This window comes from Lactuca virosa, chromosome 9 (assembly GCF_052849685.1).
Source record: "Lactuca virosa cultivar CGN04683 chromosome 9, Lactuca_virosa_CGN04683_v6, whole genome shotgun sequence".
In the NCBI taxonomy this organism is placed as follows: Eukaryota; Viridiplantae; Streptophyta; class Magnoliopsida; order Asterales; family Asteraceae; genus Lactuca; species Lactuca virosa.
Window position 1 is genome coordinate 137,150,940 of NC_136434.1, and position 26,180 is coordinate 137,177,119.

General features: G+C 35.8%; 1 long non-coding RNA gene across 5 annotated transcripts; it reads left to right on the top strand.

Annotated features, from left to right (window-relative positions):
- The first annotated feature begins 14,034 nt into the window (after positions 1 to 14,034).
- LOC145137820 (uncharacterized) lies at positions 14,035 to 18,813 on the top strand. 5 transcript variants are annotated; one of them, XR_013721243.1, is made up of 11 exons: positions 14,035 to 14,472; positions 14,598 to 14,689; positions 14,951 to 15,034; positions 15,128 to 15,229; positions 15,373 to 15,461; positions 16,475 to 16,768; positions 16,880 to 16,945; positions 17,529 to 17,629; positions 17,705 to 17,796; positions 17,900 to 18,019; positions 18,552 to 18,813. It is a non-coding gene; the product is annotated as an uncharacterized LOC145137820 (long non-coding RNA). The 5 variants fall into 5 exon arrangements; XR_013721245.1 differs by having other exon boundaries at positions 16,481 to 16,768; XR_013721244.1 differs by having other exon boundaries at positions 14,795 to 15,034; positions 15,373 to 16,768.
- Positions 18,814 to 26,180: the final 7,367 nt, after the last annotated feature.

Consider the following 26,180-nt stretch of genomic DNA (forward strand, 5'->3'; position numbering starts at 1 on the left):
GGAGACTTCAATTTTTGAATTTAAGTTTGGGGGTTCAGGTTCATCAAAGCAAGGGTTGAGTATTTAAGTCCATCGGTGCCATGTTTTTAAATTTGATTTTTGTAACGACCAAGCCACCATTTATTATTCCATTTCTTGATTATGGTTCATTCCGTTTGAAGCTCATCAGGTTTGTTTGGTTTTGAATGGTTTGATTTTGATTTCATCCATGGTTTATGGGGTTTTGATTTTATCAATGATTTATGATTTGAGAATCGATTCATCCACGATTTCTGAGTTTAATTTCTGGGCAAGATATTTTGGTTTAACTTATGGGTTTGATCATCGCTCACATCGATTTAGGCACTGAGTATGATTTACGGGGTTTGATTTGGTTTTGGTTCATCGGATTCGATTGGAGACTTTAATTTATGGATTTTGGTTGGGGTCCATGTTTTGGAATTTTGTTTAATTTTTGGACGGAAAGAAGGGGAGGTGGTGGTGGAGAAAGTTAGTGTTGCTGGTGGTGGTGCTCATCTTTAATGAAAGAGGTGGTGATGTCAATGAGGATACATAAGGGTGACGATGGTGTTATGACAGTGGTGATGAATGGTTGGTTTCATGGTTTTAGTGGAGGTGTCGGGGTGTTGGATTTAGTGTCTAAGCCCATAACTATAACTAGGATGTACTTGATCCGATTGTAGCATGATCCTTTTGGGTAGCCTTCACCAGTGCAATTTTATAGCATGGACTTTGAGAATAAGGCTATTTGTGATTTATTAATATATTATATGTATAATATTAATTGAGAAATCATATTATTTAATTAGTATTGATCAAGAATTAATTTGGAATTAATTTAGTGATCAAAAGAGACTAATTAAATATACGGGGACTGATTAAGTAAATCAATGATTCTTATAGTGTGGGCCAAAGATCCATGGTTAATTAGGATGGGCTAAACCAACATGGATTGTCCATGGAGGTTTAACCCGTGGAGCCTAAGTAATATGAAGAGTCATGGTGCATTAGGGTTTGCATGGATGTAACCCTAGCATTTGTAACACTATAAAAGCACACCCCTAGAGCCAAAATCGGTTACACCATTCATTCTAAGAGAGTGATATTGATTTTGTGCTAACTAGCTTATTCTCTCAAGTCTCCTCTTGCATTTGGTGTTTGTGACACATTATAGGCATCACACTTGAGGTGCTAAAGCTTTCAAAGGCCAAGAACTACAACTACATCAAGACGTATTCATCTAACTATGAGTTTTGTATTGTATACCTTCCATTGTATGCTAGTTAGGATGTATGCTTTGGAAAATTGAAAATGCATGTATAATTAGAGAAAACATAGATGCAAAGCATCTAGGGTTGCATGTGCACCATAGGAGTGTTATAGTGCTTAAAACCAAACAGTTGTATCAGAGCCTATGATTTTTTTCTGTTATATTTGATGTTTGTTCATTTTCAAAGTTGAAAAAATCGATTTTCTGGCCTCTAACTAATGAACTCGTCGAGTCCACTGGCTGACTCGACAAATCCACTCAGTAAAAGGGCAAATCGACGAGTCATGATCATGCACTCGTCGAGTATATGCTTATGGTTGTAGAATTTCGAGTTTTTGGTCAGAATTGGACTAAGATCATTACCACAAACTATTTTGAAATCATAAAAAATATATTTTCTGATTTGGTAATGATGATCCTCATCCAATTAAAGGACAATTCTCAAATTTTAAGATAATAAAGTAATTATTTGTATTATTTGATATGAACTGCCTTTCTATATGAGTTAGATTAGATCAATAGTATATTATATGATAATGTGATTAGTTAAAATTGATCTAAGTTGTTCTTGAAATGAGTTTTTGTAACTTGTCCTCAAGTTATATGAAGAGTCCCATTCATGAACATTAAAAACTCATAAGTTGTCATAAGTTATGGAAACCAAAAGTTTTGAAAGTTACAAAACTTGCCCTCAAGTTTTGGGATTTGTAAAGTCTCACTAATGAAACATTTAATTCCAAACCTTAGAATTTAAGTTTAAAATTCAACCCTTATACTATTGTAATATTAAAAGTTTAATAATATATATATATATATATATATATATATATATATATAAGACAAGTCAGTCTTACCGTTAGTAGGTCTCATTCACGAAGCCGGTCTATAAGGGGAGGTATAAGGTTACTGCCTATAAAATGGTGGTTTAATAAGTGTCCACTCTCACCCACCGCTTCCTTGACTGGTGGAGGGTCGTTAGCCGAACGGGTAGGATATGACATTAATTCTCGTTAAAAGTATAATGATAATTATAAAGTAACTAAACTTTTATTAAATTCCCAATCTTAGTTACTTTAGGAAAAATGTGAAAATGGTGCTATTCCATGAAATTGCACTTTGCACTTTGCTAAGTCGTTAGTGGAGCGTGTATGGTTAACCGACATGCTAATCTGGGACTGGCAAGAGTGGCAAAGGGTAGCTTGATGTTAATCATAGATCAATGGAGCGTGTGTGGTTAACCGGAACATTGATTAGATGGTTTGTAACATTAAGAGTACCAAACACATTTGCATGGTTATTTACACCTTGTTTGTGATCCTCGGCATCCCAGTCACAAACTTGAAGGGCACAATCGAGATTTAAACATGCCATTGAAAAGTTCAATGAATCTCAAAAGAATCTAGGAATTTCAATCCAATTAAAACATAATAATCAATTTCGATTTTCATGGTGGAAATTGGTAAATTGTCATTTACCTACCTTCAAATATTTTGCTATTAGATTACGGCATCCCTCTTCCGAATTGTAAAATATTGTGCTGGGCCCTAGCCTTAATATTTCATTTGGGTGTGATATTAAGGATTCTCATCTAATATAAACTTTGTTCTTCTTCTTTTCAGATGTCTATCCCAAACAATGCTTCAGGCTCCAACCCTTTTGGCTCATTCTGCCTCATGAATTTGCTTGGGAGAACTATCTTCGATGGGTCAAACTTTAACGATTGGATAAGAAACATTCGTATGGCCCTTTGCTATGAGGACACATAATATGTCTTGGATAAAGAGCTGAAGGAGATTGATGAACAAACTGCTACTCCCGAACAAATCGAGGAATACAGGGTTCATGAAAGGGACGCGACAAAGGTTTCGTGTATAATGATTGCTACCATGACTGTTGAGCTTCAAAAGTCCTATGAGGACTTCTGGCCCTTCGAAATGCACCAAGATTTGATGGAAAGGTACCATCAAAGTGCTCGGCAGGAGAGGGATGAGATCATTGCCTCCATGATAACAACCAAGATGAAGGATAAAGAATCCATCACGGCCCACTTGCAAAAGATGCAGAGATATGTGGACCGCTTGCTGAAGTTGAATGTGAACTTCGATGAAGAGTTGGCCATTGATATTATCCAACACTCGTTGCCTTCTTGTTATGATCAGTTCCGTACGACCTATCATATGAACAAGGAGGAGGTCACTCTTAGCAAGCTTCAAAGGCCTTCTAAGAACTATAGAAAGCAACTTGAAAGGCAAGTCGGTTGTACCTACTCCTACCGCTGATGCTCCTGTTCTGGCAATTGGACATAGGAAAGGGAAGAAGAGGAAGGCTCCTTCTAAGAGCCGCAAGGGAAAGTCTCTTGATGGATCCTCTTCTATTGGGACCAAAGCTAGTTCTGCTAATCCCTCTACCAATCCAAAGGAGGCAGAGTGCTTCCATTGTCATGAAAAAGGGCACTAGAAATGAAGATGCCCCAAATACTTACAGGACATAAAGGATGGGAAGATAAAGCCCACCTTTGCAGGTATTTACACTATTCTTTCTAATAACTCACCACATGCTAATTCTTGGGTCCTTGATACAGGTTGTGGATTTCACATTTGTTCTGATTTGCAGGGACTAAAAGGAAGTAGGGATGTGGAGCACGGGAAGATAAACTTAATCATGGGAAATAGGAAAATGTCGCTTGTTACCAAGATTGGAGTTTATTCTTTATTGCTTATTAGTGGGTTTGAATTAGAATTTAATAACTTTTGTTACTCGTCGGATATGGGGAGAAATATTATTTCCTTTCATAGTTTGTATAAACAAGGTTTTACCTTTTCTTTTAATAATGAAATTGGTAGTATCAATGCTTATTCTAATGGTACATTTTATTTTGAAGAATTACCTTGTAATGGTATATATGAAACTGTGATGGTTGTAGATAACCTAGGAAATAATGTGTTGAATATTGATTCGTCCAATGTTTTGGACAAGCCATGCTTGTGGCATTGTCGTCTTGGACATGTCAACAAGAAGCGCATAGCCCAACTCCAAAAGGATGGAGTTTTGGAGTCATTCGACTTGAAATCGGATGACACTTGCGAATCTTGTTTGCTTGGAAAGATGACCAAGTCACCCTTCACTGGTACTTGTGAAAGGGGTGAAGGTCTGTTGGATCTCATACACACTGATGTGTGTGGACCCTTCAGAACCGCCACAATGGATGAAAACCGCTTCTATGTGACATTTACTGATGATTACAACAGATATGACTATATCTACTCAATCAAGCATAAGTCAGAAACCTTTGAAAAGTTCAAAGAGTTTAAGCAAGAAGTGGAGAATCAATTGGGCAGGAAGATAAAGATGTTGCGATCTGATCGAGGACGAGAGTATCTTAGTATCGAGTTCCTAAACTATCTTAAGGAATGTGGAATTGTTTCACAGTTGACGCCACCTAGGACACCACAGTTAAATGGTGTGGCTGAGAGGTGCAATCGAACCTTGTTGGACATGGTTCGTTCCATGATGAGTCAAGCTTCGTTACCCATCTCATTCTGGGGGTATTCCTTAGAGACTACCGCCCATATACTTAATCAAGTCCCTACTAAGAAGGTTGCCAAAACACCTCACGAGATGTGGACAGGGAAGGTTCCCTCGTTGGATCGCATCAAAGTTTGGGGTTACGAGGATTTCGTGAGACGTGAGACTCACGACAAGCTCGAACCTCGTAGTGAGCGATGTATTTTCATCGGCTACCCACAAAAGTCCTTTGGATATCTCTTCTATAGACCGAGTGACAATGTTGTCTTCGTTGGGAGGATAGGGGTTTTCCGAGAGAGAGAACTCATATTCCAAGAGGACAGTTGGAGGGAAGTTGACCTTGAAGAGCTTCAAGAGTTAAGTGATGAAGGAACCTCGAACACTAGCCCTCAACCCGAGGAGGAAACTCCTGTTGAACCAATTGACGAGTCCGTACCTCTGAGACGCTCCAGTAGAGTTAGTGTTCCACCTATGTTATATGGTTTTCATATAACATCTGAGGGTGATACATTTATCAGTGATAGTACATTGATAAATCTGGTTGAACCTAACAACTACAAGGAAGCCATGGCAGGCCCCGAGTATGCTAAATGGAAAGAGGCAATGGACAACGAGATTCAGTCCATGTATGACAATCAAGTTTGGAACTTGGTTGACAATGTACCGGGTCGTAAAACAGTCGGGTGCAAATGGATTTTCAAGAAGAAGACCGACATGGATGGGAAAGTACACACATATAAGGCGCGACTGGTTACGAAGGGCTTTACTCAAACTCAAGGAGTTGACTATGATGAGACCTTCTCACTAGTAGCGAAGATTAAATCTATAAGGGTTATGCTAGCCATAGCTGCATTTCATGACTATGAAATATGGCAAATGGATGTCAAAACCGCTTTCCTTAATGAAAAGTTGGCTTAGGATGTTTACATTAGTCATACAGAGGGTTTTGTCAATGCAAAGTACCCTAATAGAGTGTGTAAGCTTCAGAAATCCATCTATGGACTGAAACAAGCATCTCGCAGATGGAATCTTTGTTTTGATGAGAAAGTCAAAGAGTTTGATTTTCGAGAAGCAAGGATGAGTCCTGTGTATATGTCAAAGCTAGTGGGAATATAGTTAGCTTTCTGGTGTTGTATGTGGACGACATACTGCTCATAGGAAACAACATCCCAACCTTCCAGGAAGTAAAGTCCTAGCTTGGGAAGTGTTTCGCTATGAAGGACCTTGGAGAAGCTGCTTATATCCCAGGGATAAGGATATTGAGAAACAGGAGTAAAAGACTAATAGGACTTAGTCAAAGTACCTACTTGGTCAAGGTGTTGAAGCGTTTCAACATGGAGAATTCCAAGAAAGGTGACTTACATATCCAAAGTAATACCAACTGAGTAAGACTCAGAGTCCGAGTACAGAGGCTGAGATAGCAGAGATGATTCGAGTACCATATGCTTCCGCGGTTGGCTCGATTATGTATGCTATGACTTCTACTCGCCATGATGTGGCCTTTTCTTTAAGCATGGTCAACAGATATCAAGGGAATCCTGGTAGAGCTCACTGGACTGCAGTAAAGAACATTCTTAAGTACCTGCGGAGGACTAAGGACTGGGTTCTTACCCTCGGTGGGAGTGATGACTTGAGAGTGACAGGGTATTGTGACGCCAGTTTTCAAACCGACATAGATAATTTGCGCTCTCAGTGGGGCTGGGTGTTTACCCTAAATGGAGGCAGTAACATGGAAAAGTTCCAAGCAGGAGACTGTGGCATAATTCAACGTTTGAATCAGAGTACATAGTAGCGAGCGAAGCATCGAAAGAGGCGATATGGTTGAAGAACTTCATTGGAGACCTTGGAATTGTGCCATCCATAAATGAGTCTGTGGAGATTTTCTGCGATAATGAAGGCACGATTGCCTTGACCAAGGAACCAAGAGATCATGGTAAAACCATACATATCGACAGAAAGTTCCACTTCATAAGACATCAAGTAGAAGAAGGACACCTCGTTGTGAAGAGGATATCGTCAGAGGACAACCCAACAGTTCCCCTCACGAAGGGACTGAGTAGGGTTAGGCACTTGCAGCATGCAAGGGGCATTGGGCTAACATACGATATTAGTTTTAGTGATTAGATAAATATTTTGAAATGTGTAATAGCTAAATTGTAATTGACATTTGATGATTAAATAAAAAGAGTTTTATTTATAAGTAAAGTTATTGTCTTGTGTCAATTATTTACTATTGTTTCACTTTTGCATGTTTTGACTTCCAAAATAATAAGATTATTCACATGATCCACAGTCGATCATGCTTTGGAAGTAGGTTATGAGGTTAGACTGTCATGAATTTGGCTTGTAGATTGCCTAAGGTGTTAGACATAGCAAAAGTATGCTACAACGTTCATGAGTGCTCCTGAAATAAGATTTGATTATTGGATTAAACCCACGCTCACCTGAATCACTTCATGGAATTTATCACGAGTTATTGTGAGACGATAATATCATATAATCTTCAAACCAAGATATATGAGTTGTTGACTACGAGTTGGTTGTGCATTGATGATACGAAAACGCATCAGTAACTTGGTGTTATAAAACGTATCGTTGTGCATGATTTAATGAGTAGTTAGTACAAGCATATAATGTCGAAGTTTATATGTTCCTTTTATCCTAAGAGGATTAAAAGCGATATCTCGGGCCCCTCGATGATTTTTTTTACTACTGTGACGGGCCCGATCATAACTAAATTGATGTGTTCAGTCATGTTCTATGTCAGACAAATCGGAAATTGGGAAACAAACTACAGGACAATAAGTATGACTACGTTCCATGTATTTATCTGCATGATATGTTGAAGAACAGAGGAATATATGATCCCTTATCTTAAGGACGCATCACAGACTAGGTCAGAGTTCAACATCGACTTTTCAAAGCTACGATTGCTAATCGGATTTTGAAGTTACATTGGCAGTTATAGTTATTAGACTTATCCAAGTGGGAGACTGTTGGATTAGGTGTCTAAGCCCATAACTATAACTGGGAGGTACTTGACCCGATAGTAGCATGGTCCTTTTGGGTTGCCTTCACCAGTGCAATTTGATAGGATAGACTTTTGAGAATAAAGTTATTTGTGATTTATTAATATATTATAAGTATAATATATTAATTGAGAAATCATATTATTTAATTAGTATTGATCAAGAATTAATTTGGAATTAATTTAATGATCAAAAGAGACTAATAGTGTGGGCCAAAGATCCATAGTTAATTAGGATGGGCTAAACCAACATGGATAGTCCATGGAGGTTTAACCCATGGAGCCTAAGTAATATGAAGGGTCATGGTGCATTAGGGTTTGCATGGATGTAACCCTAACATTTGTAACACTATAAAAGCACACCCCTAGAGCCAAAATCGGTTACACCATTCATTCTAAGAGAGTGATATTGATTTTGTGCTAACTATCTTATTCTCTCAAGTCTCCTCTTGCATTTGGTGTTTGTGACACATTAGAGACATCACATTTGAGGTGCTAAAGCTTTCAAAGGCCAAGAACTACAACTACGTGAAGAGGTATTCATCTAACTATGAGTTTTGTATTGTATACCTTCCATTGTATGCTAGTTAGGATGTATGCTTTGGAAAATTGAAAATGAATGTATAATTAGAGAAAACATAGATGCAAAGCATCTACGGTTGCATGTGCATCATAGGAGTGTTATAGTGCTTAAAACCCAACAGGTGGTAGTTAGAAAAGTGTGAATGATGAGTTTATTACACAATTTTCTTTAAAAGACTAGTAATGTGTTGTTTGTTTTTTCTAAGGTGAAATGTATGTAGTCTGCGGACCATATATGCAGACCACTACAATAAAAGAGGTGGACTAAACGTCTGCAGTCTGAAAGAAATAGACTGTTTGTTTAAAAAAAAATAGTTGAAAGAGTTTTTCAATAATTTTATGACTTCATTATAGATAATTAACAAATATAGATCAACTTTCATGTATTATTGTATAAAAAGTAAAAATAAAATGGTATGAATTAACATATATATTTGATAAAAACCAACAAACTTTGGTCGTAAAGTTATATCTAAAAATTGTAATTAGGATTTAAGAATTTAACAGATAATTGATTTTGAATGAGAATTTTCAAAATTTTCATTTCACTTTTTCATTTAAATCAATTAAAATTAGGCATAAATATTTTTCCCAATAAATGAATGATACTGAATTAAATAATGTTTTATAAATTTTTAGCACAAAAAATATAAGATAATATTATGATTTTTTTTTCATATCTATATAAATAACTCAAATGATAATTATTGTAATTAAATTTTTATTTATAAACTAGTTTATAACCCGTGAGAACCACAATTATAAAATTAATTAAACTTTCATATTAGAAAATCAAAATTATTAATCAATTATTTTAAATAAATTATTAATTAAGAGATATTTTTTTAGTTATAAAAATCTATAATCGTTAATTTAAATAAATACGTGAAATTATATCACCTTATAATCTATATTAGCTTTATTTTATTTTTTAATCTAATGTTATTAATTTAATATAATTAGAGAAAAAAATTTAAAATTTAAAATTTAAAATGGAGAATCAATTATTAATTTAATGTACTTAGAATGAGAAAATTTAAAATTTAAAATTTAAAATTGATAATTCTTAGGTTGAAAAGTAGCATGATATGTGACATATAATATTAATGAAGAATTCTAATAAGATGACATTTGTCAATAATAGAATAAACTTATTCATTTACTAGAATATGAAGATTTGTTATAAAGTTCATGATTATGTCATTGAACCTTTTTTATTTAAGTATTGTAACCTTTTTATTAAAAAATGTTTATCCTAAATAAAGTTGGAACGATTCTAAGTTTTTAAAAAAATAAAGATGTGTTTTTTTAGGTTAATTAGAAGATATCCGAAGAGGTTTGAAGAATCTGGTCCATATCTGCATCAAGAAGAAGATGCACAAACTTTTTTTGGTGTACAGTCTTCAAAAAAAAAACTGTGAAGCTTAGGTGCTGTTTGTTTTTTCTGAGGCAAAATGTCTGCAGTCTGCAGACCACATCTGTAGACCTCTGCAGTAGAAGAGGTGGACCAAACGTCTGCAGTCTGAAAAAAGAAGATTGTTTGTTTTTTTAACCTCTGCGGGCTACTAAAATAAACTGAAATCTAAATAAACTGATTTTTTTTAAACTTCAAAGTGATTTTTTAATATTTTTATGACTTTGTTATAAATAATTAACGAATCTAGATCAACTTTTATGTATTATTGTATAAAAAATAAAAATAAAAATGGTATGAATTAACGTATATATTTGATAAAACCAACAATTTCGGTTGCAAAGTTATAACTAAACATTATAATTAGTGATCAACGAATTTGATACATAAATGAATGGAAATAAACTTCGATTTTTTCAATTAAAACCATTAAAAACGTACCATAAATATTTTCTCGATAAATTGACGATACTGTATTAAATAATGTTTTACAAAATTTGGCAAAAAAATATAAGAATATATTATGATTTTTTTTTTCATATTTATATAAACAACTTCAACGACTATTATTGTAATAAATCTTTATTTATAAATTTGTCAAAAATATCATGTTTGTATCGTCGAACGTTTTTTTTAAGTTTGTAATTTTTTTTCAAATTGTTTATCATTAATAAAGTTGGAAAAAATATAAATTAAAAAAAAACTTTAAAAAAATAAAGATATATATGTTTTTTAAGGCTAGAAGATGTCTGAAGATGTTAGAAGACTCTGATCCACATCTGCGCCAAGAAGAGGACGCCCATATATTTTTAGGTCTGCAGTCTTCAAAAAAAAAAAAACAGTCTGCGAAAGCTAATGTCTGCGCGTGGTCTGCACGGCGCAGACAGAAGAGGCCACGCAGAATTACAGACAAAAAACAAACACTACCTTAATGTGTGCACAAGGTCTGTATGTGAAGGTTTGCACTACACATACAAAAGGTTCAAGTGCAGAACAAATAAATATCGATGATCCAAGTGCAAAACAAATGTAAATGACTAATGTAATTTTGACCAAACCACAGGACAAGAATAATTGATGCATTAATTAGAGATTTGCGATACAATTGTGATACACCCAAAATAAATCCGCCACGTCTTCTATGCATTGAGGGTTAAAATTCCAACAGGCTGCCTTAAATTAGTTATTGATTATGAGCATGCCAAAAGGCCTCGACCTGCTATCCTACTCTTGACAGTAAAGACGTTTGGGTTTCCGATGAATCGAGTGTCTACGATCTTTTATATAACTCTGATTCAGCGTCAGGGACAACGACTGCTAGCTTCTTCTGCTCAGTGGGCTTTTCTCGTCTACTTTTCCGTCTACTTTTCCGTTCTTCTGTTACCTTCCCCGGTCGTCTGACGTTTGCGACCGGCTAGTTCCCACATACGACGACGACATTCTTTCTACTTCTACGGTTAGTGGACGACTGTGCGGTTCTTCTTCTTTGTCCTTTCTTTTCACTTTATTCAAAGTTTTTGTAAAATTTATTTTTGACTATATGTCTAAATATAATTGAAGCTGTAATGGTTGTCGGAATACAGAGATAACTTACGCCTTCATCTTTTCTGCATATTAAGTATAACATTTTGATCTATTTTTTCGAAATTTAGTATTTCTAGCTTTTTTTCGACTTTTCACTTCGACTTATGCTGATTGTTGATAATGCTTTCAATTCCTCGTTCTTTACATTTTCTAGATATCCAGTTTGCAAAAGCAATTCCGTTGCTATTTTCTTGACCATTTTTGGAAATGTTGTTTCTAGAAATGGCAGAGTTTACTTCTTCACAAAGTAGGAAAGGAAATTTCTACAAAGAAAACTTACTGTTTCAAAACCAAAGCAGCAATGGCAGGTGGAGGGACCGATTAGGAACTGGCTACATCTTCCATCTGATGTAATGGCCAATATTCTTCACAGAATTGGTGTTGTTGACATACTTGAGAATGCCCAGAAAGTTTGCACCACTTGGCGTAAAATCAGCAAGGACCCTTCAATGTGGAGGGTCATTCATATGAAGAAAATTTCAGGCCTGTCTCCTCAGCTACAGGAGATGCGTAAACATGGTGTGGGTCAAAGTCAAGACCATGATATCAAAGTTTTGAGTTTTGCTGATGATAAACTTAAGCATGCCGTGGATCCAAGTCAAGGCCACTTGGCTGATATCACCATTGTGGATTTTGCTTTTGATGGGCTTCTTCAGTATGTTGCTAATAGGTATGTGAGCTTATTTTGTGCTTTTAGTAAAAGTAAATGATGCTCAGCGTTACTTCTGTTTTTCCCTATAGATATTAATTGGAATAAATTCAATCTTGTATTAACCCAAAGTGATCTTGACTTTTTACTGTTTTTGCTTTTTTACAGATCAAGTTAGCTCAAACGGCTTGAATATACACTACAAGAAAAGTGTTTATTAGTGACCAATAATTTAGCGACGACCTAAAATTTGGTCACTAACAGCATCATTTAGTCACCATATATTAAGTCGTCACTAAATTCGGTAATCCTACAAATTTAATGACCAATTCTATTTTGTCGTCACTAAATCAGTCACTAACTGTGAATAAATTAAAATATATGTTTTTTGATATCATAACAAGTAGTTACTAAAAATAATGGTCACGGTTTTAGAGGATTAGTGACAAAAAATAATGGTCACTGCATTGGAGGTTAAGTGACTAAAAATGGTGGTCACTAACTATTCGAAACCACCTAAACACGCTATGTGTTATGAAGATAAGCTGTGACCACATTGAAGTGCAAAGTAAAAAACAATTATGACAAAAATTGTAGTCACTGAATTGCAAACAATTAGTGACCAAAAATAATGGTCATGGGCTAAAAAAAGTAAAAAATAAATGAAAATTACAAAATCCACCACTTACGTACTTGTCACACTCCAAAAACCTTACAAAATTCACAATATTTTATTTGGGTATTTTTTTATTTCATCATAAATCTCACCCATATTTAATTGCTTAAAAAATATTTCATCTACTTTGTAATAGGGATGAGAATTTGGCCCGAAAACCCGAACCGAACCGAAAACCGAACCGAACCGAACCAAATTAGACCCGAATAAACAATTCGATTCGGTTTTCGGGTATCTATATTAGGCTTATTCGGTTTTCGTGTTATTCGGTCCGGGTTACCCGAATAAGGGCTTATTCGGTCCAAAAGGACCGAACCGAATATGAAAAGTCACATTTTTTTCCTAACACGATTGCTTATTTGGTCATCTTTTCTATCGATCGTTACCTAACAAAACCTACGTAATACACCAAAAAAAATCAACGAAATCGAATTCGATCATGCGTATTACACCAAATCGACAGTAGCATATTACACCAAATCGACGAGTCGACGACATTACTCTTTGATCGATTGAGGTTTTTATCATCCTTGCGACATTACTCTTTGATCGACGATTGCAGCTTCTGCCCTTGCGACTTGCGATAACCTGGACTCATTGATCGATCATCACTAGTTTAAAGTTCAAACTTCAAAGTCCATTCACGATAAGAAAAAAAAAAGTCGGCCCTTGCATCTGGAAAAAATAATCGTCTCCTCATCCTTGTTTTCTAGTTTCTAGTGTGATCAAACTCCGTTCAAGTCATGAAAAATTGGGTTCCAAATCAAAAAACTCAAGTAAGTATTTGTATCTTAATCTACTACTCAATCTTTCAATGTGTTATTATGTATGTTACTCATTGAAATTTGAATATGTTAATCTACTACTCAATCTTTTAATTTGTTTCTTTAAAAGATTTGTTATGAATCATAAGCTACAAAAGTCATACAAAATACAATATTTATAGTCACATTCTAAATGTTATTTGGGTTATTCGGGTTATTCGGCTCCTTAATCATCTTATAAATGTTATTTGGGTTATTCGGGTCGGAACCGAACCGAACTCGTATTGCTTATTTGGTTTGGTTTTCGGTTCATACAATTACCCTTATTCGGTTTTCGGTTTATTCGGGTTCGGATCGGTTCGGTTCGGTTCCGACCCGAATAACATCCCTACTTTGTAAAGAAACATCCTTACATCACCAGGTATCGTTAGCAAGACCCGACCCATGAAATTGATCCCATTGAAACATACACTATCCGACCCAACTCACAAGCCTTTCACAACCATTAAAAGAAATCAAATAAACACAAATGTTGACATAATCATCCCTAAATCGACGCAGACGCACCTCTCTATCCGGTCTACCGTCGCGCTCCACCCTCTCCCGTCGACCGCCTACGGACCTCGCTATGTCTCCGGTCTCATCCCCTCTCTATCATCTTTCGCATGTCTCCTTGTTCTTCTGCGCCATTAGATTGGAATATATCAGAGGATCCAGTGGTTGCGCCTTCACAACCCTCCGATGGATCAGACGGCGGTAGTAGATCCTTTTGCAAGCAGCTTCCTGCCTCAGGCTTAGCTCATACCGCAGTCACCATCCTCCTGTACCATGCTTCTGTCATGGCGGACATCTATTTGGTCCAATTGAATTACTCGGTGCTTGATGTTTATCGACCGCTTCAACCACACACTGCGTGACAGATTTCTTCATTAGTCGGCGCTTTTCTAATTAGAGCGCAACACAAGAGCTTCGACGTACAGGTTAGTCATCTGGTAGCTTTTCTCAAAATTAGGGCTCATTTCTTTTATAGTAAGCGTAAACTCTCGACTTCTCTCCATATCTTTCCTATCATCAACATCATCACCATTATTGTTTCCACTTTCAGTCGTCTCTACCTAACATCAAGCATAACAATGAAAGACGCAGAGTTCTGAAATCGACAGCCTTTTTGTTCAAAAATGGAATAGTTCGTTCCAGGTATGAAGCTTGTAGTAGGACGGATTTTATGATTCAAACCTCATATAATTTAGGCCTTTTTTTCTAAATTGGAGAATATTTTGATTAAAACTTCATATAAATTAGGTGGTTTTACAAAATTTGAAGAATTTTCTGATTAGAACTTTGTACCTTCTATAAGAAAAACTTAGACATCTTTGTGCTATCAATTGCACTCCATCTGTTCGATTAAATGCTTGTCAAAGGATGATCATCAGCTCATTAATTTACCATCCTTGATAGTACGTCACTCGCCAAGGCTTCAGTTGTTTCCACTTTATTTGAGGTTTTTATTAAATTAAGGAGAAAGGAGAATACAAACATCAGGTAACTTTCTGTATACGGCTAAAATTTCTACTATATTTTGTTATATGGATACTCTACCTGGTGCTAATCTGTTTATTTATCACACCCCTCTAGAATTTGATGATGAGGAGATTGCAATGCGTTTCAATCATTTGGAAGGAGTTTTTAGTTCTAAGGTTTTTGTGGGAAAGCTAACCGGTGTTACAAAGTGTTTCGGTACTCTCGATTTCTCTTATATACCCTTGAATTAGAGCAATCCTTTTGCACAAATATGTATTACAAATGCTTGTAAATCATTTGAAATGGACTTTTAGCTAAATGACTAAGATGCCCTTCACCATGATGTGATGTTTGTGCAGAATGTCCAAGATCCTGTTTTGTGGGGAGGGTATGAAGTGGAGAAAATGATTGTGGAAGAATACGCACCCCTTGCATTTTTTTTCACCAGGTGCACTTCTTGGGTTTGTGTTCAATTTTTTGTAGCTATTGATCATGTTTTAACGTGTAAATTAAACAATTATACCTAAATGCATACATGAAGTGTTATAGTTAACAGTATCCAATGTAATTAGCACAAATAAAAGTGTTTGTTTATGGAATAAATCATCAGAATCAACAATTTACAAGTATCACAAAGGAAATTGGAAGTTAATGTCTTAATGAAGTTTTCATGTATGGAGGGCAGGGATTAAGGGATTAAGGGATAAATGTGTCTATATCGGTGTCAGGTAGTATCAAGAACTAACAAACTTTGCAAGAAATAGCAATATAACACAGTGTAATCCTTTTCTTAATAACTTCAAAGTTGGTTATTGTGAATAGTAACAAACTCTAAAATAGATGCTCTTATACATACCGAACAAATAATATAATTTACTCCAACTTTGAAATTGAATGTTCATAAATATCAATGATTTTCATGCATGATATTCGGTTTAAAGTGTCAATAAGTCTATGTTTTTGTACTGCTCACTAATAAACATGGATTGATCTATTTCAGTTTTAGATGATTCTGGTTTCTAATCACTAATAAACATGGTTTCCATGATATTCTAAGTCTTATTAGTTTAAATACAAATCCATATATGATTATTGATGAAATCTTGAAAGATTAATATTATATTAGTCTCTTTTCTCCTGATTTTCTGCTTAATCCAATAGCTCTGTTTTTTTTTAATCAGGGTAATTGGGTCATAATTCATAACCCATATGATAATATGAAACTGATTATTTTTAAAATAGTGTGCAGATAAGTGATTTTCCTTAGTTTGTTAGATTGTCTAGAGCTTGATTGGATTTGGCCTTTTGTTACGAGCATTCATTTCTTCCACTTGTATATATATGCTTTATGATTTTGAGTGAATTGACAGTAAGATAAGTATTTAATTAAAAACAGGATAATCAGACCTTTTTTTTCTTTTCTTATACGAAGTTCTTGAATGTTTATTTCTTTTCTCCAAGTGTAAGAATGGGTAAGACAAGGAGTATGCTTAGAAAAAAGAAGTATGATGATGCATGTAGAAAAGAGAAGTATGATGATGCATGTACAGAAAAGAAGTATGATGAGGCATGTAGCAGGATTACAATCAATAGTGGTGTGGCACCTTGGACAGATCTTCCTCATGACGTGCTTGTATTAGTTATGATGAAATTTGGAGTCATTGATTTCCTTGCATTCAGCAGAGTTTGCAAGTCATGGAGTAAACTAAATTGGTAGTATCAAGAACTACCAATTCAATATAATATCGGTGTCAGGTACTTTTATTATATAGAATCCTGGAATAAAAAGAAACGAAAGTAAAATACTTAAAAAGAAGTCCTTTTTTTAGTGATGTAATTTGCTGATGACTAAGTTTTGTGAAACAGGATGCACTTGATGTGTTTCTTCAGCTTCCTCATAAGCAATATAACACAGGCTGGGTTCTCTCTCAGGTAAATTAATGTTTATATATATATATATATATATATATATATATATATATATAGAGTCAAGATCAAATAAGAAGGAAATGTTTGGTAGGAAGGTAAGAAGTTTTTTTTCTACATATTTTTTTCGCGAACAAACAAAATGAATCATTAGATGATTCATTTGTAAGATGATTCACAAGAAAAAATTCTCAAAAAAACATCTCGATGATTCATTTATACAATGATTTTGTTGTTATTCACTAAAATTGTCATAAAAGTGAATTTTTTCTTAATTTACTTAAAAATGAATCATAAAGATGTTTTTTTGGGAATTTTTTCTTGTGAATCATCTTACAAATGAATCATCTAGTGATTCATTTATTTTGTTGGTCAAAAAAATATGTAGAAAAAAAACTTCTTAACTTCCTACCAAAAAAAATTTCTTACCGGATCTATATATATATATATATATATATATATATATATATATATATATATATATATATATATATGGTATTTGTTCCATGTTTTTTTTCTGTAAATATATTTTAAGTTGATATTAATGGAAATCTCACTTTGGGGGGTATTTTGGTAATTTTAACCGCAGGTGGGAAAAACTCATTTTGAATTGGTTGATTATCTAGAAGCTGAGCGTGCCTTTAGCAATGCCAGATTGGCTTCTCCTTATAGCTTAGAAGGAATGGATATGTAAGTTCTCATTGATATTATAACACTATAACTAAACCCCCAGAGGGCAAAATGGTTATTTGACATAATCTTTAGTCTCGTATGTTGTAGCACCTGAAGGAGGATATGAGGTTGAGTTATTTGGCACAAGAGCTAATATCAAAGGATCGCTTAGCCCCTCAATCATGGTAACCATTTTTTAATAAAATATATTAGTGGTTGAGTTATCTCTTCTATAAGGAAATATTTTTTATATTTTATTTACTTTTTTTTTAAATATAAATGTGAAAGGTGTGCAATGGGAAATTGTTCTAGTATGCAAAAAGACCATGAAACTGCTCTTAAGAACTTTCAACGTGCAGTACAACTGAATACAAGATTTGCATATGTTCACACCCTTTGTGGTCATGAGTATGATTTTTTTGCTTTTTATTTTTTTTTTATTTTTCATATTTTGAAATTTGTTTTTTTGGATAGTAAGGGTAAAATGGTCATTTAGTCTTGTTCATACGCTTTATATTCATTCTAAAAAAGAAACAGACCGTACGTATACAGCACATTATCCAGACAAACATCACACTATCCATTCAGCCAACGACATAACGGAAAAAAATTAAACTCAATGTCCCGTTTGAGCAAAAGACGAAAATGCCCTTACCCTCATTATAAAAAATATCCATAAAAGCTTGTCCTGTGACTCCTGTCCCATGTACAATGATCATTTTACCCTTCTATTTAAAAACAATGCTTGCTAACAAGGAAACAATATCTTACTTTTGTTAGATTAAATGACCGTTTAATCCTTGTATTTAGAAACAATGCTTACTCACAAAAGAAATAGTATCTTACTCTTGTCTGAACAAATGATCATTTTACCCTTCTATTTAGAAACCATTTGACCATTCTATTTGGTAAATGACCATTTTATCATTGTATTTTGCAGGAGTCTGAAAAGTATTCCATAAGGATGCCCAACAAATGGAACTTTTCATTTGATTACTTCTATTTTGCTTTTGTGGTGTTAGCAACTCTATAATTCCATGTATAATTTAGGTGGGAAATCATTCGTTCTTATATGAAGATTTATTTGGTTATTGTTGTTGTATTATAAACATTTATAGCATTTGCCTTGTCTTTTGTCTAATTGGATATTATTATATTTCATTTTAAAAATGACATTTAATATTTCAATATTTTCTTAATTATTGACCATTTTTTTGTCTAAAAGGCTAAATCAGTGACGACCTGTTATAGTCACTAATTAGATAAACCAGTGACCATTTTCTATGGTCACTAATCGGATAAAACAGTGACGACTTTTATTGGTCACTAAGTAGATAAAATAGTGACGACTTTCAATGATTAGTGACAACATTTAGTGACGAAGCTGGTCGTCACAGATTTAGTGACGACTATATTTTTGTCACTGTTTAGTGATCATATTTATATCTGGTCACTAAATTGGTTTTGTGACGGACCTATAGTGACGAAAAGTGACGACCGAAATTTTGGTCACTAAATCATTTAGTGACGACTCATTCTATTGTTAGTGACCATTTCGTTTTGGTTACTAATTGGCATATTTTTTGTAGTGAATTTGTAAGTCGCTATTGTGACAAGCTTTGAAAAAATTTCCAATGTTGGAGGAACTCAATCTCTACAGAAGCTATCGAAACTGCTGGCCGTTGTTGCCCAATGCTAAAAACACTGAAACTGAATCAAGGAACTTGTAAGTTTTGGCATGGAGGCACTGATGAGAAGTCTCTAATCATCCGTAATAGGACAGCTGTAGCTATTGGAGAAAACTTACATGAGTTAAGGCGACTTGAACTCATTGGAAACAACATGACAAATATTGGGTTGCAGGCGATTCTGGATGGTTGTCCTCATCTTCAATCCCTTGACTTGCGCGAGTGCTTGTGCATTGATCTCAAAGGTGGCGTGGGGAAAAAATGCTCCGAAAAGATTAGGTGTCTAAAGCTACCTGAAGATTCTGTTGAAGGATGTCTATACATAATTGAAAATGATATGTACTGCGTGATATGTGAAGAAGATATTTATTACGATGGCTTGAATGGTATTGACGGTGAAGATTGGACTGTCTATGATTGCGGAGATTATTGACCTACCCAGTTGTCGGTAAGTTATGCATGATTGTTTTTTCATAAGTTTTTAATCATTATTTTTCATTTTCTTTTGAATGTTTTTCATTAAAATCTCTGTATATGTTGCATTTAAAGATGCTGCTGCATGATTTTTCGTTTTTGAAGGTGTCTCTTTCCCCCTACAACTTTCTTTTTTGATCAGAGACAAGGTAATGACATCAAGGCAATCTCTACACGCTGCACTTCTAAATAGTGTTAGATCATTTCCATTTTTGTGCCCAAACTTGGGTAAAGAATAAAGACATCATGTTGATTTGTTAGTTTATGATATATTTCTGGGGTTACTTGTTTCTGACATTATGTTGAAAAACCTAATTATTCCTTGAGCTGGAATTCATATAATGTATGTGATGAACAAGAAATTAAAAAGACAGATTTTGTGAGTTTATGTAGATACTATGTTGAAACTAGTGTACTACACCGTTGATAACAATACACCCATACAAAAGACAGAATACAGAAATGCACACATGAATGTTTAATCATTTTAAATAAAAAAATATAGCATGAATGATTTTTAAAACGATATTTTCCGGTAGAATGTAAGTGAAATGAGGATTTAATAGATATTTTAAGTAAAAGAGATAAGGTTTTGGGTTAATGAAAATAAATTGTAATTTTGGGTTGAAAATATAAATACATTGTCATTTTGACTTAAAAGTACCATTACATTCTTTTTGGTTGATTCACCACCAAACTATACATTTAAAAGTATGTTGCTATTATAAGAAAACCAAAAAAAATATTAGAACCAAATAAGCTGATAAACCAAATAATAACAAATGCAACTGGAAAAGTTAACTTTTGTAAGGTGAATGCTACAAAAGAATTGAACGAAAGGAAAATGCTGTAATGCAGAAATAAATGAAAAATACCTTGGGAACATAGGAAGATCACTAGTGTCCCACAGTTACTTATCTACTATACCTATTTGATGTTGGTGAATCGAAAGGTTAATTTTTAAGTCTTCTGAACTAATCACCACCTTTTTTTAATTTCAAGTAGCAATTTGTTAGTAAAACATGAAATATTTTGAACTGTATGATGTAAAGTGTAATTTGTATTGTGAAATAACACTTTATACAGGATATACGTACTTATCGTTTTAATGAAGTTATGTGTTTATCCATTCCATTAAGTTCTTATGACACAGACAAAGAAGTACCTATTTTGCTCCATTATTGTTAAGTTCAATTATCGGTAAATTTGAGGCTATCAAAAGCATAAATATATTGCTCTGCCTAGCTTGTATGTTGTTCAAAGTACTATCAAAAGCATAAATATACTCTGCCTAACTTGTATGTTGTTCAAAGTAATTGTTAATGTTGTTCAAATGTTATCGAGCATCATGCATTTGAAGGTAGATACAACAACTGCTAGTTTTGCACAAACAAAGAATAAAACAAACATTAGAATTATATAATTTCAAACATGTGTGTGCAATGATTTCATAAGGTCAAATTTTTAGAAAATTGGCATTCAACTAGTGATTTCAAACTTGCATGTGCACCAAAATACCATTTTAAATGGAATTTTAGACGTGAAGGTGCACCAAGATACATTCAAAAGGATTTGCATCTAGGCTATTGATGGGGAAAATAAAAAAAAGGCATAAAGTACCTAAACCTTGCCCTAAAAAAATTATTTCATATAATCAAATTATAAAAAACTCAACAATTTTGACATACTCAATATTCTCTAGAAGTTGAAATCAGAAATGTATAAATCTATAACTAGTGTAAGCCTCAGGAACAGTTTTAACATATTATAGGATTTCCTGCAATACCTGATGATGAAATGGATAAACACATAACTTCATTAAAACGATAAGTATGTATATCTTAATGGGTCAGAACTAAAAGTTGTATATTGTTAAAGACTTAAAGCATTTTAGGAGTTGGTCCAACACAAACACAGAGATATTCAAAAAAGATAATTACTAAAAGGATAGATACTAAGATAAAACATGAAATGAACATAAATATAAACAAATCGAATTTATAGATATATCAAAGATTTCACAAATCATAATACATACTTGAATGTTGATGTTTATAACATAATTACAAACTCAAAATTGTAGATTGAAAAATGTCTAGCAGTGTCCTAGGACCGAAATTTTAGGTTAAAGAGCTGCCTTGAGGATACAACAATCTAATCAATACAAGATCTTGATTATGATGAAATTATTTATGTTCCCATCATGAATGAAGAGTTCAAAAATATAAGAATGTGATTTTGTCTAACACTGAAATCTGTATTTGGTGATCCATATAGGCTGTTATTGATAGTTAATAAATGTCTTCCATCAATTAACTGCTAAAACCAAAATAATTGTTAAAAACAGTTAAACCAAATTTTTAACAGATTTAATATTAAATAAAAGTCAAAATCACAATTTATATAATTAGTCAAGGAGACCCCAAGAGCCCCAACCAAATCTTTGACCATTAAATATTAATATGAATCCAAGACTTTCATGACCACTTTGACTAGCCCAATCACCAAATCGAACCCAAACCCTTTAGTCGAAGCTTTTGATCTAATTAGTAAAGTTGTAGAATAAAGCTTTATAAATAATAAAATGTTTCTTCTTTCCTCCAATGTGGGACAAGTCCCATAAGGTATTTCTTATCAACAAAGTTCCAACAATAACCCCCCCCCCCACCCCACCCCCCCCCCCCCCCAATTCCAATTCAATCTCCAAGAATACCCCACATTTGAATATAAAATAAGAGAACTTTGATATGCAAATAAAGGAAGTAAGATATGACATGCATCTAAATAGGTGTTGTTAAACTTGAACCTTTCATAGTGAATACTACTTGCATCAACTTTGTATGTAGTGAACTAGATTCTTGAACTAATCATTTTGTGTACTGGAATCAAAACAAGTAGTATCATACATATCATATCTAACATAGATCATTTCTTACTATTATGTTCATTTCGATTGTGAACAATTCTTTCTTCATGAGACTTTTAGAGAGCTTAGTCATATCAGCTTCTAAATAGGCGACCTCACATCCATCTCATATAGGTAATACTAATATGGAACAATTTGCACCGTTCCACTATAAAAGCTATCAACATTATTAAGAATAAAGATTCATCCCTATATTATCAACGGAAAAACATAAAATAATATCATAGGAATGAGCATACCTTTGTGTTAGTGCTACTTTTAGTCTCCTCCAACTTGTTGTCCTATTGAACCTAGACCACGGGATCTTAAATGTTGCTAGGTTATGTTTCCACCAGGTGGTGACTCATTGTGTTGGCTTTAAGCCCATACCCCTCGATTTGAAGAGAACTTTCTCTCTACTAAGGCCTTTTGTGTAACACCCAAAAATTTCATGCCAATTTAAAACTTTTTCAAAACATTTAAAAACCAATCATCATTACAAAGTTGTTTTCAAAATATCTAACATCAGAGTTTTCCCAGAAACATAAAAAAATCATGAGGAGCTGTACGATCATGCCTTTGCCTTGCTGCGATCCCCTGATGTACCTGAAACAATTTACTGAAACTGTAAGCCCGAAAGCTTAGTGAGCTCCCCCAAAATACCAACTCCATACCAAAATAACCGCAACAAATAACATTTTCAGATCAGCATGCATAATGAGCCTTCAGCCTGACTGGACCGCCTCACAGGGCCTACAGCCTATCTGGACCGCTCCCGAGCCTTCGGCATGAGTGGACCGCCTCGCAGGGCCTACAGCCTATCCGGACTGCTCCCCGGGTATGTTGGCCTACATCACAAAGCAGGAACGCCTCAACCCAACCCCCAATCAACGAACATGTGCACATAAATACCATACGCTAGCTCATATCATATAACAGTCAAACCGATCTAACATATTACTAATCATAGCAGCATCCCAATAACCGGGATACAGACCTAACCGGTCACTAACATAGCATTATCCTATAACCAGGACGTTGACCTAACCAGGTCGCTAAGCATAAGCACACCATTATCCTAACTACCAGGATGTCATCAATAAACATATCATGCCATCATCCCGATACAATATATAAAGGGCCGGCCTTGGTGCCTTAGACCCTATTGATATAGTGAGGATAACTCACCTTGCAAATGTCGACTCGAAAGATAAGCTCACCCTCTCGAATCACTGCCGAAAACCCCACCACCTATAATCGCCATATAACCATGTTCATAAGTTCCCAAAATGACCTCCCCCCCCCCCCCCCCCCCCCCCGAAAGTCCAAAAGTCAACCCATGGTCAAAGTCAAAGTCAACTGTCAAGGTCAACAGTCCATGTTGACCTCAACTCGTCGAGTACCCTCATCTACTCGCCGAGTTTCTTTCAATACTTGTCCGCTCGCCGAGTCACCAGAGTGACTCGTCGAGTTCCTAAGGCTCGTGGTCGAAGCTCCACGGCTACTTGTCGGGTTTCCTTCTTGCACTCGACAAGTCCACACGCATCCATTAATTGGGCAACCCTAACTGACTCGCCGAGTTGTTCATCCAACTCGTCGAGTCTACGACAATCTTCATCGGGCTTGCCGAGTTGTTCATCCAACTCGTCGGGTCCATGCCCATCTTCATATGACTCGCCGAGTCCCTTCAGTCCTTCAACCATACAGTCACTTTTTAAGCCATGCCAAGGCTCCAAATTGCATATCCAACTTCCTTAGGCATGCTTATCACGTAAAGTTGCAAACTTTACGTGCATGCAAGGCTTTTAAGACCCTAAAATAACAAAACTAAGCTTGCAATGAAGTTACACCCTTGAGGGAAGGCTCATTCTAGGCAAAGCTGATGACTTTATGAATCTAGAGGTCAAGGGGAGTCCAGATCTGAAGTTACAACTTCAGATCTTGGCTTAAGCACAAGAAACCTTTCTTAAAACTCATGCAAAAGAGGTTAAAAGAGAGATGATCCAAAGAAACAGCTTAATACCTTCCAGAGAGTGACAACTGATGAATCTCTTAGCTCCCCACGAGTTCCTAGCCTTGATTTCCTTGCTTCCTAAAGTGTTTTCTCCTCTAAAATTCCTCCTCCAAGCTTGAACACACCAAAAGAACACACACACTCGATTTAGGGTCTGAGAGGGACAAGAAGCAGTAAAGGGGAGGCTGGGGGAGGGCAATGATCCTTTAAATAGGGTGCAAAACCCCGGAAATTAGGGTTTCATCCTCCAGCTCCTACTCGTCGAGTCCCTTCTTGGACTCGGCGAGTAGGTCACTAAAACACGCGGACAAACCCGCTGCTACTCGACGAGTAGGGCAACCAACTCGTCGAGTAGACCTTGAAATCGGGGCGTTATAGTTCTCCCCTACTTGAACTAGACTTCGTCCTCGAATTCTGCCACGGCGAACAACTCCGGATAGTGCTCCCGCATCTCTGCCTCTGGCTCTCACGTCCACTCGGACCCCCTCCGATGTTCCCACTGTACCTTCACCAAAGGTATCTCCTTGTTCCGTAGAATCTTCACCTTCCTTTCTAATATGGCCACGGGCCTCTCAACATAGTTCAGACGCTCATCGACCTGAATGTCATCCAGTGATACCACCGCCTCCTGTTTCGTAATGCACTTTCACAATTGCGAAACGTGGAAGGTGCTGTGAATCCGACTAAGCTCCTCCAGAAGCTCTAACCTGTATGCCACCTTGCCAATCCTGGCAATGATCCTGAACGGCCCAATATATAGGGGACCCAATTTCCCCTCTTCCTGAAGCGGATCACACCCTTCCAGGGCGAGACCTTCAGGAGTACCATATCACCGACCTGAAACTCTAACTCAGATCGGCGCCGGTCGGCGTAACTCTTCTGCCGACTCTGAGCGGTTTTTGCAGCCGCTGCCTAATCTGCTGAATCTTCTCGGTAGTCTGCAAAACCACCTCCATCCGACCCATCACCCTGTGTCCGACCTCACCCCAACAAACCGGGGTGCGACATCTTCGCCCGTACAACAGCTCGAAAGGCGGGGCGCCAATGCTGGAATGATAGTTGTTGTTGTAGGCGAACTATGCAAGCGGTAGGTGGGAATCCCAGCTCCCACCGAAGTCAATGACACACGCCCTCAACATATCCTCGAGGGTCTGAATGGTCCGCTCGCTCTGGCCGTCTGTCTGGGGGTGAAATGTTGTGCTGAAGTGCAACCGCATGCCCAGTTCCTCGTGGAACTTCTGCCAGAAGCGGGAGGTAAATCTAACATCCCGGTTGGAGACAATGGAGACCGGAACCCCATGGCAAGCAATGATCTCGCGGACATATATGTCGGCCAATTTCTTAGCCGACGAACTCTCCCGTATGGCCAAGAAATGGGCACTCTTGGTCAATCGATCCACGATGACCCATATAGCATCAAACCCCTTTGTCGTTCTCGGCAGATTGGTAATAAAATCTATCGTGATCTGTTCCCATTTCCACATGGGA